Here is a 5,146-nt window from a genome sequence, read left to right on the forward strand (position 1 = left end):
CTTCTATGTGAATATGAACAAACATAAATCATTACGTTGTCTTCCTTGTCCAACGTCAACAATTTTGGCATATAATATTTTGATGGGGGCTCACAATCACAAAAGATTTCCAAGATAGTGTATTTGCATGTGAAAGTTCTCTTCCTTATACTAATTATTCATGAATTGCTTGTATGACCAATATTGTGATTGTCAAGCCTCAAAATATTTCACTTTCTAAACCCAATATGAAGCTACCACTAGGCATGATATGGTTTCAACTTCATGACATTCAATTTATTCAACAATTTACCTATAGGATATAAGTGAAGCACAAGAGTAAATGACAATCTACTCCAAAAATATATAAATGAAGATCATGAGAATAATATTTCTTTCTCTCAAATTAATTTAAGTGAAGCAAGAGAGAATTTCTTCAAAAATACTAAATCACACCATGCTCAAAAAGATATAAGTTAATCACTAGAGCAATTCCATAGAAAAGAGCTTCGTTGACGGGATGTGAATGCCGCTTACCTAGCCTCACTAGAAACTATTTGAGGACTCTATTTTATTTAAAAACTTCCAGGTCTAAGTATTTTATTAAAACAGAAATAAAAATTAAAATAAAATGACATTCTAAGAATAGCACACATCATGTGAAGAAGCAAAAACTTAGGCTCAACCGATACTAACCGATAATTGTTGAAGAAGAAAGGTGGGAGGCCTACCGGGGCATCCCCAAGCTTAGATGCTTGAGAGTTCTTGAAATATTATCTCGAGGTGCCTTGGGCATCCGCAAGCTTGAGCTTTCGTGTCTCCTTAATTCTTCTCACATCACGGTTTTCCTAAATCTCAAAACCTTCATCCACACAAAACTCAACAAGAACTCGTGAGATAAGTTAGTATAAACCAATGCAAAAACCTTATCATTCTCTACTGTAGTAGGTCACTAAAATTATTATTCAACATTGCATACTAAATTCCTCTTCATATTTAATACTCCTATCCTCAAATAGAATCATTAAACAAGCAAACATATGCAAACATAACAACAATCTGCCAAACCAGTACAGTCTGTAAAGAATGCAAGAGCATCAATACTTCTTAAACTCAAGAAATTATTGAAAAAATACCACACTGTAGAGACTTCATCATAGATTATTTTGCAAAAAGTTTCAATATTTTATCATATTCTGACTTTTCTAGGGAATTTTTGCAACATCGATAAACTTTCTGTTTTAGAACAGCAACATGTATACTTGCAAAATAAGCATGGCAAGGGATATACTTGAAATTTTTATTGAAATAAAAGATGAAAAACATTATTCTAAATAACAGAAATCAAATCCTATCAAAATAAATTGACGCTCCAAGCAAAACACATATCATGTGACGAATGAAAACATAGCTCCAAGTGAGGTTAGCGATAATGTTTGAGACGAAAGAAGGGATGCCTTCCGGGGCATCCCCAAGCATAGTTGCTTGGATCTTCCTTGAATATTACCTTGGGGTTCCTTGGGAATCCCCAAGATTAGGGTCTTGTCACTCCTTATTCTCCTCATTTTGACATCTCACCCAAAACTTTGAAACTTCAATCACACAAAACTTAACGGAACCTTGTGAGATAGGTTAGTATGATAAAGAGCAAACCATTTCACTTTTGGTACTTTAAAGAACAAGATTAATAATTGATTACACACAATTCCTAATGTAGAATATCATTTCTAAAATTTATATTGAGCAATATAAGCCATAGAAACAAGGAAACAAGCAAACTATGCATTGAAAACAGAATCTGTTAAAAACAGAACAGTCTGTAGTAATCTGTTCTCAAACCATACTTCTGCTACTCCAAAAATTATGAACAAAATATGACCATGTGAGAAATTTTTATATTAATCTTCTTCAAAAAGAATCAACTCAAAATCACTCTTCTGTTAAAAATGATAGTTATTTTCGCAAGTGTAAAAGTTTCTGTTTTTCAGCAAGATCGAATCAACTATCACCCAACATGATCCCAAAGGCTTTACTTGGAACTTTATTGAAACAAAAGCAATAAAACATGATTACTACAGTAGCATAATCATGTGAACACACAAAAACAGTAGGTAAAAGTGTTGGGTTGTCTCCCAACAAGCACTTTTCTTTAATGCCTTTTAGCTAGGCATGATGAGTTCAACGATGCTCGCATAAAATATAAGAATTGAAACACAAAGAGAGCATCATGAAGCATATGACTAGCACATTTAAGTCTAACCCACTTCCTATGCATAGGGATTTTGTGATCAAAAAACTTATGGAAACAATAATCAACTAGCATAGGAAGGCAAAACAAGTACAACTTCAAAACTTTCAACATAAAGAGAGGAAACTTGATATTGGTGAGAAGCCTACAAGCATATGTTCCTCTCTCATAATAATTTTCAGTAGCATCATGCATGAATTCAACAATATAACTATCACATAAAGCATTCTTTTCATGGTTCACAAGCATAGAATTTTTACTACTCTCCACATAAGCAAATTTATTCTCATGAATAGTTGTGGGAGAAAACTCAACAAAATAACTATCATGGGATTGAAAATTAAAATCATGATGACAAGTTTCATGATTATCATTATTCTTTATAGCAAACATGTCATCACCATAATCATCATAGATAGCAACTTTGTTCTCATAATCAATTGAAATCTCTTCCAAAATAGTGGATTCATCTCTAAATAAAGTCATGACCTCTCCAAATCCACTTCATCATTGTGATAAGATTCAACACCCTCCAAAATAGTGGGATCATTACCTAGAGTTGACACTCTTCCAAACCCACATTCATCATTGTAATCATCGTAAATAGGAGGCATGCTACCATTATTACAAATTTGCACATCAAAACTTGGGGGAATAAAAATATCATCTTCATCAAACATAGTATCCCCAAGCCTATGGCTTTGCATATCACTAGCATCATGAATATTCAAAGAATTCATACTAGAAACATTGCAATCATGCTCATCATTCAAATAATTTGTGCCAAACATTTTATTGGCTTCTTCTTCTAACAATTGAGCACAATTTTCTGAACCATCATTTTCAAGAAAGACACTATAAAGATGATCAATAATATGATGCAACCTTAATTCCATTTTTTGTAGTTTTCTTTTTATAAACCAAACTAGCGGTAAAACAAGAAACTAAAAGATTCGATTGCAATATCTAAAGATATACCTTCATGCACTCACTTCCCCGGCAACGGAGCCACAAAAGAGCTTGATGTCTACTACGCAACTTTATTCTTGTAGACGCGTGTTGGGCCTCCAAGCGTGGAGTTTTGTAGGACAGTAGCAATTTTCCCTCAAGTGGACGACCTAAGGTTTATCAATCCATGGGAGGCGTAGGATGAAGATGGTCTCTCTCAAACAACCCTGCAACCAAATAATAAAAAGTATCTTGGGTCCCCAACACACCTAATACAATGGAAAATTGTATAGGTGCACTAGTTCGGTGAAGAGATGATGATAAAAGTGTAGTATGGATAGTAGATATTGATTTTTGTAATAAGAAAAATAAAAAATAGCAAGGTAGCAATTGATAAAATGGAGCACAACCATATTGCAATAATTGAAAATGAGTCCTAGGGTCCGTACTTTCGCTAGTGCAATCTCTCAACAATGCTAATATAATTGGATCACATAACCATCCCTCAACGTGCAACGAAGAATCACTCCAAAGTTCTTATCTAGCGGAGAACATAAGAAGAAATTGTTTGTAGGGTACAAAACCGCCTCAAAGCTATTCTTTCCGCTCATTCTATCCTAGAGTTCATACTAAAATAACAGCAAGCTATTCTTTCCGATCGATCTAGTCAAGAGGTCGTACTAAAATAACGCCATATGATACATATCAACCAACTCTAATGTCACCTGCTACGTCTTGTGCTTGCGTTGGTTTTCCTTGAAGAAAGTATTTCCCTCAGTTTTTGAGAACCAAGGTATCAATCCAGTAGGAGGCTCCTCAAAAGTCCCACGCACCTACACAAACAAACAAGAACTCGCAACCAACGCAATAAAGGGGTTGTCAATCCCTTCACGGCCACTTGCGAAAGTGAGATCTGATAGAGATAATATGATAAGATAAATATATTTTTGGTATTTTATGATATAGATTGGAAAGTAAAAGATGCAAATAAAAGTAGATTGAAAGCTTATATGATAAGAGATAGACCCGGGGGCCATAGGTTTCACTAGTTGCTTCTCTCAAGATAGCATAAGTATTACGATGTGTGAACAAATTACTGTCGAGCAATTGATAGAAAAGCGAATAATTATGAGATTATCTAGGCATGATCATGTATATAGGCATGACGTCCGCGACAAGTAGACCGACTCCTGCCTGCATCTACTACTATTACTCCACACATCGACCGCTATCCAGCATGCATCTAGAGTATTAAGTTCATAAGAACAGAGTAATGCATTAAGAAAGATGACATGATGTAGAGGGATAAACTCATGCAATATGATATAAACCCCATCTTTTTATCCTCGATGGCAAAAGTACAATACATGCCTTGCTGCCCCTGCTGTCACTGGGAAAGGACACCGCAAGATTGAACCCAAAGCTAAGCACTTCTCCCATTGCAAGAAAGATCAATCTAGTAGGCCAAACCAAACTGATAATTCGAAGAGACTTGCAAAGATAACTTAATCACACATAAAAGAATTCAGAGGAGATTCAAATATTTCTCATAGATAAACTTGATCATAAACCCACAATTCATCGGATCTCGACAAACACACTGCAAAAAGAGTTACATCGAATAGATCTCCAAGTAGATTGAGGAGAACATGGTATTGAGATCCAAAAAGAGAGAAGAAGCCATCTAGATAATAACTATGGACCCAAAGGTCTGTGGTAAACTACTCACAACTCATCGGAGGGGCTATGGTGTTGATGTAGAAGCCCTCCATGGTCGATTCCCCCTCCGGCGGAGCGCCGACGAAGGCTCCAAGATGGGATCTCGCGGATACAGAAGGTTACGACGATGGAAATAGTTTTTCGTGGTCGTTTATGATGTTTTCGGGGTACATGGGTATATATAGGAGGAAGAAGTAGGTCGGTGGACACTCGAGGGGCCCACGAGGGTGGGGGGCGCACCCATCCCTAGGG

Source organism: Triticum urartu, chromosome 6 (assembly GCF_003073215.2).
Source record: "Triticum urartu cultivar G1812 chromosome 6, Tu2.1, whole genome shotgun sequence".
Lineage (NCBI taxonomy): Eukaryota > Viridiplantae > Streptophyta > Magnoliopsida > Poales > Poaceae > Triticum > Triticum urartu.